The sequence below is a fragment of the Lissotriton vulgaris genome, chromosome 11 (genome assembly GCF_964263255.1).
Source record: "Lissotriton vulgaris chromosome 11, aLisVul1.2, whole genome shotgun sequence".
Taxonomy (NCBI): Eukaryota; Metazoa; Chordata; class Amphibia; order Caudata; family Salamandridae; genus Lissotriton; species Lissotriton vulgaris.
This window is the reverse complement of record NC_141699.1, coordinates 600063811-600078002: the sequence shown is the minus strand read 5'-3', so window position 1 is coordinate 600078002 and position 14192 is coordinate 600063811.

The following is a 14192-nucleotide window of genomic DNA, read 5'->3' as shown; positions in this document are numbered from 1 at the left end:
AGGGTTCACCCTAGCCTTCACAATGCTTATCATTGCCAAAAACATATTATGTTATTTTTTGGTTAAAATAGAGTTTTATGAAGATCTTTCTCCATATTGAGCCAAGTGGGGTGTTTTTGTTCCCTAGGCATCAAACATGTAGGTATAAGAAACATTAACTCAATCGGCAACACAAGTCTTTTGTTGCAAGGGCATTAAACATATGTGCACAAGGGAAATTCAACGCTGCTCATGTGTAGTTAACATCAGAGTGGCTCTCGGAAGGGGATGTAAAGATCGTAAAACTCTTTCATCTCCACTCACACCTGGGGCCTCCACAATGGGGAGGTTTCCAGTATGGCATAAAATAACCTTCAAGCTCAGTACAGATACCCCATAAATCATAGGCTTATCTACAGGAAAGGCATAACTGGGAAACTTGAGGAGAGGGAAGGAGTGAGGATCTGGGAGAAGATGACCAGTTTTATTGGGATTAAAAATTACGTAAAAAGGCTGCCCTGTATTTGACGATTTAACTGCTGCCATTCACAAATGGCCCTTGCAGACAGTGTTTGTCCACGAGAGGCCACTAGAGACCGGAGCTCTTGGTACACAAGCGGCCATCACAGCAGCGTATTGTGCACACAACGCTTTCTATCCAGCTGGATGCAGAGCTTGCAGTAGCCTTCGCGGCTCAGGTGTTTCTGGGAGGCCTAAGAGCCTGTGAATGTGCTTGCGAGGCCTCCCGCCTGTTTCTGCTCACAGAAGTTCCCTCAGACGCTTTAAAATTCCCGCAAGTTTGAGCTGCGCAAGGAGAGTCGAGTAAGCACGGCCCAGCCAGGACTTTATTTAACCTAAATGTAAAATATAAATAAATAAAGTGAGCGCGGTGTCCCTAGCGGGTGCCGCGTTCATTAAAGTAATAATAAACGTAAAGCACATAGCGCTGCAGCCGCTATGGTCCCCATCAGTGTCCATTTTAAAAAGAGTGCTCGCCCACCAGATAAAGCCCACCATGTAATGCCGCAAGTTGCTGAGGCATGTTAATAGTGCAAAAAGAAAGAGATTCGGATGTATTTTTTGTTTTCCTTTTCAGGCACCAGAGTGTGTTAGGTGGGATGCGGACAAAATAATGCCGCTTTTGGTCAGTATCACGGTATCGATGAGACTGTACTTTATTTTGGTAGACACTTGCAGACTGTAAGCTGATGTAAAAAGAAAGAGATTCAGATGTATTTTTTGTTTTTCTTTTCAGGCACAAGAGTGTGTTAGGTGGGATGCGGACAAAATAATGCCGCTTTTGGTCAGTATCACGGTATCGATGAGACTGTACTTTATTTTGGTAGACACTTGCAGACTGTAAGCTGATTTCATCGTTTTACAGCACAGGGGTTACCGTAAATGGTTGTGCCAAAAAATGTCCATGTTTATTTTAATGCTAAACGAACATTGCATATTCTTTTAAGTGTATTTTTATGAGCCTTAGTTCTGCGGACATGCTTCATTGGCTCTGACCAGCGAGCTTTACTCACTTTTGTCCCGATTATAATCGTTATCCTATATTATGAGTCATTAAAATTGCTCAGCCTGTGTCTGTATTCACCGAAAAGACAACAAGCAGCAATATTGAGAGGTGGTGGGGGCACGGTTAAGGGGTAGGGAGAGACGGCTGACCAGGCTACGATGGACTGGTGGGAGGAGAAATGCGAGTGAATAATTAGGGGAGGAGAAATACCAGAGGCCGGCTGAGCGCACGCTGGGGGAGCCTTTGAAGTCATGGGGAGGGAAGCCTGTGGGAGGCTAATGCAGGGGGGATTAGAAATGCGAGTCACGGCCTGCGGCCGTGAAAAGTGAAGTGAATAATTAGGGGAGGGAGACTGATGCCTTTCATGTGGGGAAATGCTCGTGCTTGTTAGGTCACGTGATTCACGTGAACTGTTAGAAATCCGCCTGTTAGGTAATTTTGTGGTTTACCAGTAATAGGTCTCTCTACGAGACCTAAAAAGGGACTATGGTAGGAAAGGATTTGCTAGTTGGCCAGATCGCCTAGGTGTCATTGATGTTTTGAGGAGTGCTGTACGAGTGGATGGGGCAGTGTCTGGAATCTCAACAGGGTGTCACTATTTGAGGGTGGAGTTTTCTGTTGTGACAATTCAGGAGGTTGTGTTTTTTTGGGATGTGTCTGCAAAGGAGTGTTTGAAGAATACAGGAATGGGCATGTCCACTGGTTTAGGTAGAACAGATGTGGTCATGGTTGCCCCTAGAAGTACTAGGTCACAACGAACACCTTTGAAGTTCAAGGATTTTGTCTTAACATAAAAAACAAGCATTTACAATGCAATGGTCTCAGCATCATTAAAGGTAGATCTATTGGCATTGCTCATGACATTTCTTTTTTTTTTTAAATCATAAATAAATGGCATTGTCATTTACATTGCCAATAGCTTAATCGGTAAATAAATGGCATTGTCATTTACAATGCCAATAGCTTAATCGCTCGCAAATGCATGACCTATTGCATTTACAGCCACACAGAGCCACACACACAAAGCCACCCACACACACATACGGAGCCACCCACACAGAGCCACTCACACAGAGTCATTCACTTAGAGCACCCTACACAGAGCCACTCTCACACAGACAGAGCCACCCACACATAGAGCCACCTACAAAAAAGATATCCACACAGAGCCACAGAGACACACAGACACACAGATACACACATAGAGCCACAGAGAGACACACACACACAGCCACACACACAGAGCCCCCCCACACACAGAGCCCCCCCCACACACACAGAGCCCCCCACACACACCCAGAGCCCCACACACACCCAGAGCCCCACACACACACACACCCAGAGCCCCACACACACACACCCAGAGACCCACACACACACACACCCAGAGCCACATACACACACACCCAGAGGAAGCACAACGAGGGGGCAGGGAAGCAAGCACAGCGAGGGGGAAGGGAAGCAAGCACAGCCAGGGGGCAGGGGAGCAAGCACAGCCAGGGGGCAGGGGAGCAAGCACAGCCAGGGGGCAGGGGAGCAAGCATAGCCAGGGGAGCAAGCACAGCCAGGGGGCAGGGGAGCAATCACAGCCAGGGGGCAGGGAAGCAAGCACAGCAAGGGGGCAGGGAAGCAAGTACAGCGAAGGTGCAGGGAAGCAAGCACAGTGAGGGTGCAGGGAAGCAAGCACAGCGAGGGTGCATGGAAGCAAGCACAGCGAGGGTGCAGGGAAGCGAGCACAGCGAGGGTGCAGGGAAGCAAGCACAGCGAGGGTGCAGGGAAGCAAGCACAGCGAGGGGGCAGGGAAGCAAGCACAGCGAGGGAACAGGGGAACCAGGGTGTAGGGGTGGAAGCACAGCCAGGGAGCAGGGGAGCAAGCACAGCCAGGGAGCAGGGGAGCAAGCACAGCCAGGGAGCAGGGGAGCAAGCATAGCCAGGGAGCAGGGGAGCAAGCACAGCCAGGGAGCAGGGGAGCAAGCACAGCCAGGGGGCAGGGAAGCAAGCACAGCCAGGGGACAGGGAAGCAAGCACAGCCAGGGGAGCAAGCAAAACAAGGGGGGGCAAGCACAACCAGGGGGGCAGGGAAGCAAGCACAGCCAGGGGGCAGGGAAGCAAGCACAGCCAAGGGGGCAGGGAAGCAAGCAGAGCCAGGGGGGCAGGGAAGCAAGCACAGCCAGGGGAGCAGGGAAGCAAGCACAGCCAGGGGGGCAGGGAAGCAAGCACAGCCAGGGGGCAGGGAAGCAAGCACAGTGAGGGGGAAGGGAAGCAAGCACAGCCAGGGGGCAGGGGAGCAAGCACAGCCAGGGGGCAGGGGAGCAAGCACAGCCAGGGGGCAGGGGAGCAAGCATAGCCAGGGGAGCAAGCACAGCCAGGGGGCAGGGGAGCAATCACAGCCAGGGGGCAGGGAAGCAAGCACAGCAAGGGGGCAGGGAAGCAAAGCGCCGGGATACTCCTTGGAGTGGCCGTGCGCTATAGAAGTATACAAATAACATAACATAACATAACATAACAAGTACATCGAAGGTGCAGGGAAGCAAGCACAGTGAGGGTGCAGGGAAGCAAGCACAGCGAGGGTGCATGGAAGCAAGCACAGCGAGGGTGCAGGGAAGCGAGCACAGCGAGGGTGCAGGGAAGCAAGCACAGCGAGGGTGCAGGGAAGCAAGCACAGCGAGGGTGCAGGGAAGCAAGCACAGCGAGGGGGCAGGGAAGCAAGCACAGCGAGGGGACAGGGGAACCAGGGTGTAGGGGTGGAAGCACAGCCAGGGAGCAGGGGAGCAAGCACAGCCAGGGAGCAGGGGAGCAAGCACAGCCAGGGAGCAGGGGAGCAAGCACAGCCAGGGAGCAGGGGAGCAAGCACAGCCAGGGGGCAGGGAAGCAAGCACAGCCAGGGGACAGGGAAGCAAGCACAGCCAGGGGAGCAAGCAAAACCAGGGGGGCAAGCACAACCAGGGGGGCAGGGAAGCAAGCACAGCCAGGGGGCAGGGAAGCAAGCACAGCCAAGGGGGCAGGGAAGCAAGCAGAGCCAGGGGAGCAGGGAAGCAAGCACAGCCAGGGGAGCAAGCACAGCCAGGGTGGCAGGGAAGCAAGCACAGCCAGGGTGGCAGGGAAGCAAGCACAGCCAGGGGGGCAGGGAAGCAAGCACAGCCAGGGGGCAGGGAAGCAAGCACAGTGAGGGGGCAGGGGGCAGGGGAGCAAGCACAGCCAGGGAGCAGGGGCGCAAGCACAGCCAGGGAGCAGGGGCACAAGCACAGCCAGGGAGCAGGGGCACAAGCACAGCCAGGGAGCAGGGGCGCAAGCACAGCCAGGGGGCAGGGAAGCAAGCACAGCCAGGGGACAGGGAAGCAAGCACAGCCAGGGGACAGGGAAGCAAGCACAGCCAGGGGACAGGGAAGCAAGCACAGCCAGGGGAGCAAGCACAGCCAGGGGGGCATGGAAGCAAGCACAGCTAGGGGGGCAGGGAAGCAAGCACAGCCAGGGGGGCAGGGAAGCAAGCACAGCCAGGGGGGCAGGGAAGCAAGCACAACCATGGGGGCAGGGAAGCAAGCACAGCCAGGGGAGCAAGCACAGCCAGGGGGGCAGGGAAGCAAGCACAGCCAGGGGCAGGGAAGCAAGCACAGCCAGGGGGCAGGGAGGCAAGCACAGCCAGGGGGCAGGGAGGCAAGCACAGCCAGGGGGCAGGGAAGCAAGCACAGCCAGGGAATATATGCTCTCTTTTCCTGGGATGCATAATGACATGATGCAATGACATGCACGCACACACACATATTTGGTAACCCTATATATGTGGTTATATGTAAATATACATAGCTATTATTGATAAAGATAATATCAATTATGAAATGACACATGCACATAGTTATATATTTAAGAAAGAAACGCAGGAAAGAAAGAAAGAAAGAAAGAAAGAAAGAAAGATGGAGCTTGGGAGGGAGAGAAGGAGTATGGAATATGAAAGAGTCTTTCAGAAACTGAAAAAATGCTTAATTGCATATGACACTTTTTCAACCCAAGCCTCGAGAAAGTAATTCATTCCAGTGTTTATTGTAAACATGCCTTATGTGGTGTTGATAAAAAGCATTCTTTGCTTGATTCAATATTTCGTCCACTTGTGCCCGCTATAGATATCAGTGACCGTACCATAGAAGTTGCCAAAACGACCTAACGGCGAAAAGCTCTGTAATTTTTTTAACCAGTTATTAAATATGCTCTCTAAAACGGTATCTCCTTCGATAAATAACACACGCAGATACCGTTCTAAGTGGCACATTGCATTCACATGACATCTGCACGGGTGGAAGCCTCGGAGCTACCATTAATTCTGTATTTTTCTTCCATCCATGTCGCAAATGTGAAGTGCTCGGTGCATTGCTTTAACAGCCGAGTGAGTTAATCACACTAATTATATTTAAAAAAATCTCGGCTGTGGGGTGTTCCTGGTGTTTGACAAAAGCAGACTTTGAGCCCCTCCATCCGGCCCTCTCCTTAGCCCCCTGCGCAGCCTTGCCCGGGTGCAACAGTTGTGTGCGTATGCGCTACACGTCAAAAGAATTCGGGGTTGCTTCCCCCCGGCACTTCACGGGGTGTGGGCAGTGCGGGACAGTCTGCAGCTTTGTACTACTGTCTAGTTTAGTCAGAGGCGCAACTAGAGCCACATTTCGGGGGGGGGGCTAGGAAAAAATTTCGGGGGGGGCTGAACTTTAATCAGTAGGCAGAGTGGAGCGCAGAGTCGAGCTGCAGGGGCTCTTACAAGGGCTGAAACAATAACAATGCCTAATTAACATTCAAATGGTCTTTAAACGACCTGTAAAACGTTCGGGTGCGGCTGTGTGTGTGCCCGGGATCTGTCTCATCCCGGGCTGCCACACACGACGGGGGGGGGCTGAAGCCCCGGTGAGTTCAATGGGTGTTGCGCGCCTGAGTTTAGTACTCTGGAGAACATGAACTGATGGGTAGAAACCTACCTCTTGGGAGGACTTGGCCGATCTGGACCTTTAAGCGGCCCGAGCCTGTCTGTACCTCAGGGAAGCTGTGTACCCCTAGGCAGCGTTGGCCCCGATAAACGTCTATGGTCTTGGGACACTTTTAAACTCCTAGACAGTTTTGACACCGGAGGTCCGTGACTCGTGGCAGCTTTTCCATTGTCCTTGAAGCCACAGGCATGCCAGGTCCCCAGAACAGCTTTGAGCCCCTTTTCTGCTCCCCCCCTTCAGCAGTTTGAGACCCCCTGTGCTGCTCATCCTCCACTCCTATGCTGTTGGCCCCCTGGGCAGCTTTGCCCTTCTCTGTTATTTGGACACCGCACACCTTCACCCACCAAGGCAGCAATGCCCCCTCCCTGGAACCCATGGGCCACTTTGAACCCTGTGCAGTTTTATACCACAGGGTAACTGTGGACCCCTGGGCAGGGTGGCACTGCTGCGCAGAACTTTATGCTTCCAACCCTCTCCTGTGAGTGAGTGCGCCCCCTGGAGGATACTGACAGGAAAGAAAGACTCTCGCACATAACCTCTGACCTACGAATATTCCCAAATCCACCAGGGTGCCTTGGTGCCCTCCTCAATCACCCTGGTCCATCCACGTCACAGTGTCTGCACGGAGGTATATAATATGGCAGTTTGCACTCAAAGCTGAGAAGGTGAACAAACACACGTGAGAACAATAACTCCGGCCACTGTCCGATTACAGAAAGAGGGGGAGGGGTCCATAAAACATCCATACCCATCAACCATGTGTTAGATAAAGAGATCAAAAATATATGTAAAAGGACTTCATATATATCCATACCCGAGATCAAAGATGTGCCAGACACCAATGGAATGCTGCTGCCCCCTACTAACAGGGTATGTATAGGGGCCCAAACAATAGATGCTTCCAAGCTAGGGCTCTGCGAGGAATAAAACAGAGAGCAAATATGGGAGCACTCTCCACATTGTGCCTAAAGACACATACACTTTTAACAAAACACAGTAGAAAACCACCCGTGTCCAAATGGGGAAATAAAGAGATCCTACCAGTAATAAAGATCCTCGCAGATCCCGGAAGGAGATTACCACAGTTTCTTCTTCCTAGCAACCTCCAAGGGGCGATAACAAGATATTCCCAGCATTGACAAATGGGGCGACCTTTATCACACGTTTCTAAGGCCAACTGTCGATGGGAGAGGATTTTAATGGATCTTGGATGTATATACGAACAAATATAAGGTACATAACAGCCTGGATCCTTAACATCGGTCCTAATTCCAGGCATGCAACCTTGTAATGAAAAAATGGAGTGCGGAAGGGAGGGCAAAAGCAAGGGCCATTATACTAAAGCACGGGGAGCATGGGTAGGCACTTGACACAATAGTGGCAGGCCAAGTAGCGTGTTCTGGGGACTACAATAAGGCCGGCATAGCTCAGGCCGAACCAAGAATAGAGACGTCGGTACAGATCTCGGAACAGATCTCAATGAACAGCTAGATATTCACGGAAGCGGAAAGATAGCAGGGAGGCATAATTAAACATAATAAAGGAATGAAGAAGGGAAATAAAACAAATCCTTCAGCATAGTCCCTAGCATTAAATCAAATGCAGGCGCTTGGAGCTCAATGAAGGTGGAGAAGCGTAGTGACAAAAGCGGCTGCTGCCCTAGATAGACAGTGTATCGGCACGGGCAGTCCAAGCAATTAACACATTTAGATGAGCTCCTGAATAGATGGAACTACCAAAATGCTTGTGCATCACTCTGACACCGCAACTAGTACCCAGAACTTACCGGGATTGTCAATGAAATAATTTAGCCAGAACACCGGCCAGAAATGTCAAAAACACCAAACGTCCCGCGAATGAGGCATCATAGTCGTCGATTTTTCAGGCCAATTTTTAAAGGCCAGAACGTATGTCTCAGCATGTCCCCCGGCGTGTACAGAAGCAGGAGGTCGAAAGCGGACTGCTAGGAAGTGGAAATCCGCAGTAAACCGGATAGGCTAACATGGCCATTTTAACGTGGGGCGCCTCACCAGGAGGCTAGGATAAACAACAAGGGTCATTAACAGATGGCGGTGGCTGCCAGGTCAGATTGAAGATGCCGCAGCCATGCACGCCAGAGGGATAGCCCAAGGTTTAAAGGGCGTGTCGGAGGCGTGGAGCACCGGTGTCAGTGCTGTTCTCGCATTTGATTCAGACAGATGGCTCTTTTAAAAGTCGGAATTGGGCAACTGTATCTCAAATCCCAAATAGGCGCAATCAAACATTTAGCATTCTTCACGCACACAAGTAACGAGGCACGAAGAACGGCACAAACAGGGGGCAGAGGCTTACCTCATGTCCTGGTAGATGCTGCTCGAGCAGCAAAATGGCGGCCGCAAGCTTCCAAACATTTTCAGATTATGGGGCGTGTTCGGCGTTCTAAAAAGGGGCGTGACTAAAACGTGGAAAGAACAGCACGAACACGCCCCGAATCCGAAAGAGACGGAGCTTCTTTCGAGGGACGCCTCTCTCCTCCAATGGCTGGCCTCCGTTTAGGAAGCCAGCCAATGGAGGAGAGACAGAGCAGAGAGGCGGGTTAAACTACCCTACTGAACATCATTAAATCTCCGAGTTCCGGCTGGCAAGCCAGCCTTCGGTCCTCGACCTAAAAATGTAAAAGGGGAATGTGTGTTGTATGCACGTGCACGTCATTCTTGTCTTGCTTGTGCGTTGTTGTTGTGTGAAGTAGACAGGAGCAGGACACTTTGCGTTTTACGCTCCTTTCTATTTCATAAGATGCAGGCTCATGAGTTTAAGCAGTGGTTTGGCTCACATGGCGGAACATCTTTCAAACCCTGGGGAGGATTGTATAAATGGGAGGCGGTGGCAGTTTTTACAATACCATGGCAGGACTTGTACCTGTGAACTTGCTAGTTTCTGAATACATTTTATACTGTCATCATACCTTCATGTGTATCACTGACCTTCATCTTTACAGAAAGGACTCTGCAGAGTTCAGTTGTGTGCCCAGTAGTTTTCAGGCTACAATAAAATGGCCAGTGAAGATTGAGATAACTGTTGTGATTAATGTTCCTATTAGAGAGAGATCTACATTTTAGTAGCAGTTTTGACTCATGATAAACTAGCATAGACAGGTTATTTAAATGCCTGCTGCAGAATATGTACCGTGCAGATGGAACTGTATTGCAAGTGGACAGCGCAGTGGGTTATTGCTTTTATATCAAGGACCCTTCTGATACTTGCAATTCGTTAGTTGTAATAACCTAATAACACAGTGATCTATAAACTGTCATCAAAGAGCTCAGCATCATGTAAACTCCATATAAAGATTAGAATGTTATGTTTTCCCCCAGGCTTTCATTATCCTAATGTTGCTAAAAGGGGTTTGTTTGGGTAGAAATGTATTCCTATTAGCAAAGCCAACCCCAACCACTGTTGTTGGTAATAAATCCTGTGTTTGGGCTTCTCCAGTCAAACACTCTCAATACATGTTCTGCTAGTATGGATGACGTGATTCACACATCTTGTAATCCTCTTTGTCTTATGTACCATTTCCTAGGCTGATTTACACATGTATGATTCATTGCCTCTGCTTAATGTGTTCGTGAAGTAAAGTGCTCTGACAGCCTAAACTGGTATGAGTAGCCCTATAAAACAAATGATATGGATGTGAGAGAGGGGCTGTGGAGAGATGTAGGGCACCGTTGGAGCGTGATAGTGATGGAATCTGTGGACAAGGTGGTCATTGTAGCACTAGGCACCACCATTGCTAATGCCGGCCCTGAGAGTGTAAGTCAGTGATGTCTGTCATTATGCTGCTTGAGATTGATATCATACTAATGTGGTAGTACTGTATAGACAGAGGTCAGGAGTTTGAATTTTAACTTCTAAATTGTGATAAAAGGTGTTTATGTAGCCAAGTTACAATGGCCTTGTAATTGTGCACTGTCTGTACAGAGAAACCAATGAATGTTATAAATTGTCCATGCTACTTCAAGCAGCTCAGCTGTAGAGGTGAAAGGAAGTGTAAAATCATGTGCGGTGATGTGGGGAGGATGCGCAATGGACTTCACTGCTTAGTTTTGCTCATGAGAAAGTGTCACTCTAAGTGTCTCACATTTGGTAGTTGAATGTCACTCATAAGTACACTGAAAACATGAAAATGTCACACAAACTCAATCTCAACATATGGCATGTATGTTTATGTTATTTTCCTAGTGTTTGTATCAACTGGGACATTAATATTCTTATCACGCCGGTAACACTCCAGCCAAGTGCCAACCGTATGGTGCAGAGCCAAAATATTGATGTAAAAATATCGATTTGCACAAATATCAAGGTGAAAATATTGTGCGTTAGAAATATTGACAGAAAAATATTGTGGTCAAGAATATCGAATTTTAGGTAAGTAATATCGATAGAAAAAATATCGAAGTGTTAAATATCGTTTATAAAAATATAGTTAAAAATATCAATTTTTTAATTAATTTTATGTATTTTAGTATATATTTTATATGTGTGTTCTGTAAGTTTTTTGTATGAGAATTGTTTGTATTTTTATTATATGTGTTAACATTTTAGTAGTTAAATTTTTTTTAATTGAATTTTGTGTTTTTCGTTTTGTAGTGGGATGTGGCTTTATAGGGAAATTGGATGGGAAGTAATTTAATTATATATATTTTATTTATTATTTATAGTAGTTAATCATTTTTTTAAATTTAATTTTGCGTTTTTAGTTCCGTAGCGGGTTGTGGGTTTATAGGGGAATAGGGTGGGAAGTAATTTGATTATATTAAATGTATTGAATAATTTATATTTAATCATATTTGTATAATTGTGATGTTATAGAGTTAAAAGTATAAATTAATCTATTAATAATTGATTGATAATTGGTTGTTCATTTATTTAAAATAATGTAATTATTAATTCATTATGGTAATTGTTTGATTAATTTTAGGTGTGTGTTGTGGTGTTTATAGGTGTAAATGGCGGAAAGGTTGGGAAGTAATTTATTTTTTATTGATACATTCATTATTCATTATTTGTTTATTAATGTAAATTAACTAGTAAATATTAATTGTAATTGTGTAATTAATTTTAGGTGTGTGTTGGATATTATGTGTAATTAATTAATGTTTATGATCTTTTTTAATAATAATATTTTTAAATTCAATATTAATTATGTTAATTATGAAAATATACTTTTTTTTAAATGTTGATGTCTTTTTTTATTGGTGTGGTATCCAACACTTTGTTTACTGTTGCACTCACTGGAGTGGGATTAGTAATTTTTACCCATCCGCTATCCAACACTTTCCCTGCTGTTGCACTCACTGGAGTGGGAATAGTAATTTTTACCCCTCCGCTGTTCAGCACTTTCCCTGCTGTTGCACTCACTGGAGTTGCATTAGTAATTTTTACCCCTCCACTATCCAACACTTTCCCTGCGGTTGCACTCACTGGAGTGGGAATAGTAATTTTTACCTCTCCGCTATCGAACACTTTCCCTGCTATTGCACTCACTGGAGTGGGAATAGTACATTTTACCCCTCCATGATCCAACACTTTCCCTGCTGTTGAACTCACTGGAGTGGGAATAGTAATGTCTACCCCTCCGCTATCCAATTTTTCTCTGCTGTTGCACTCACCAGAGTGGGAATAGTGATTTTTATCCCTTCGCTATCCAACACTTTCCCTACTGTTGTATTTATTATGTTGTGAAATTTATGATTTGTTTTTCTTTTAATAGTTTAATATTTTAATTAATTATAGAATGTTTATTTTATTTCAAATTATTGATATAAGTATGTTTTATTTTTATATAATTGAAAATGTAAAATTAAATAAAGATGATAGTTAATAAAATATATTTAAGTAAATATATGTTGATGTATACATGTTTATGTCTGTGTGCACCCCCAGCCACCATTTTGTGTTCACAAGCCAGTGAGGCCAGCCCCCCTGCCTCCCCCCCCCCCCCAACAACAGGGATTTTCTACATCAGAGGGTGCTTCTGTGAGTTGTTTAAACTGTATTTACTGAAGCCTGTGCACTTCGTTTTTTGGCCAGCAGGGGGAGTAAAGCTTTATTCAAAAAGTATTGTTAGATTTCGAGTTAGTGAAGCATTTACCTGCAGAAGTCTGAAGTGTGGATTGAGCCTGTCTGTCTCCTAGGAGATTCTGAACAGGAGAAGCAGCTGCCCAGACCCCACCCCCAGGCCAGCAGACCATTGGCTATTCAGCTACCAGGCAAGTCTGAGCCCTCCTCTTTGACCTGCCCAAGCCCCTTAAGACCATGCTGGGTGCACCCCAAATCATTCTCCTCCATCTTGTGATTTGGAGCCAACCTGTGCCCCAGATTGCAGTGAGCAGAGTCCAGGAAGTGGTAAGGAGACAGACTAGTGCTGTCTCTTCCCAAGAAAAAAAGTTGTTTAAAAAACGATTTTCACCTTCCTTGTTTACTGTCTATGCCTGTGGTTGTTACAGTTAAAAAATGTAGTTTTAGCCTGCCTGTAATTGCATATTTTATCACCTGTGTTGTGTATTAAATTTGTGGTTTTTCCTGCCCATGATTGCCTCCATTTAGTGTGTTGAATTGTGGGATTTGCAGTTCAACCTCTGTAGTTTGTCCCTCTCATTCCTTGGTGACAAGTCTTTTTCCCTCCAAATTTCTCCTTTGCTCTGTGCTTAGACCTGTGTGCTAAAACATTGCACCCCCAGCCACCATTTTGTGTTCACAAGACAGTGAGGCCAGCCCCCCCTGCCTCCCCCCCAGCAACAGGGATTTTCTACATCAGAGGGTGCTTCTGTGAGCTGTTTAAACTGTATTTACTGGGGCCTGTGCACTTCGGGTTTTTTTGGCCAGCAGGGGGAGTAAAGCTTTATTCAAACAGTATTGTTAGATTTTGAGTTAGTGAAGCCTTTACCTGCAGAAGTCCAAAGTGTGGATGGAGCCTGTCTGTCTCCTAGGAGATTCTGAACAGGAGAAGCAGCTTCCAACTCCCTGGCCAGCAAACCTTGTCTGAGGTTGCTGGGACCTTATATGGTCTGCTAGTGGTTGGCACATGTGTACACTGATTGGTGGTTGTATCTGCTGTTTCTATTGGGTTAGGGTTAATGTCCTCATTGGTTGGGTATTTGAGGGTTCTGATTGGTTTCTGGGTCTGTGATTCAATCATTGTAGGGTTGGGACTAGAGATAGGGTTAGATCTTTAATTGGAAGTAGCTATTTAGGGCCTCTGGTGGGATTGGTTGTTGGACCAGTTGTGGGACTAAGAGTAGGGCTAGGCTTTCTATTGGAAGTAGGGACTAGGGCTACCTGTACCATTGGCTGCTTGGACTTGGGTTGGGACTAGTGGTAGGGCTAAGTCCTTTATTGGACGTAGAGATCAGGGTTTTTGAACTGATTGGGTGCTTGGATTAGGGCTATGATTGGCTGTAAGGTCCTGGTCTCCTATTGGTTCTAGATGTTAGGGCTAGTGTTGTGATTGGATAGTGTTAGGGCTAGGGTCCCCATTGGCTGAAGGGGTCACCTGATTACTAGGGCTACAAAAAAGACGAGGCTTAGGGCATCTCAGCCCGGGCGTCGAGGCTAAGAGCAGAGAGTACAACGGCAGTTGCCTCTTTGAGCCTGTTAAGAGCAGAGAGGACAAGGGCAGTTGCCTGTTTGAGCCTGTTAAGAGCAGAGAGGACAAGGGCAGTTGCCTGTTTGAGCCTGTTAAG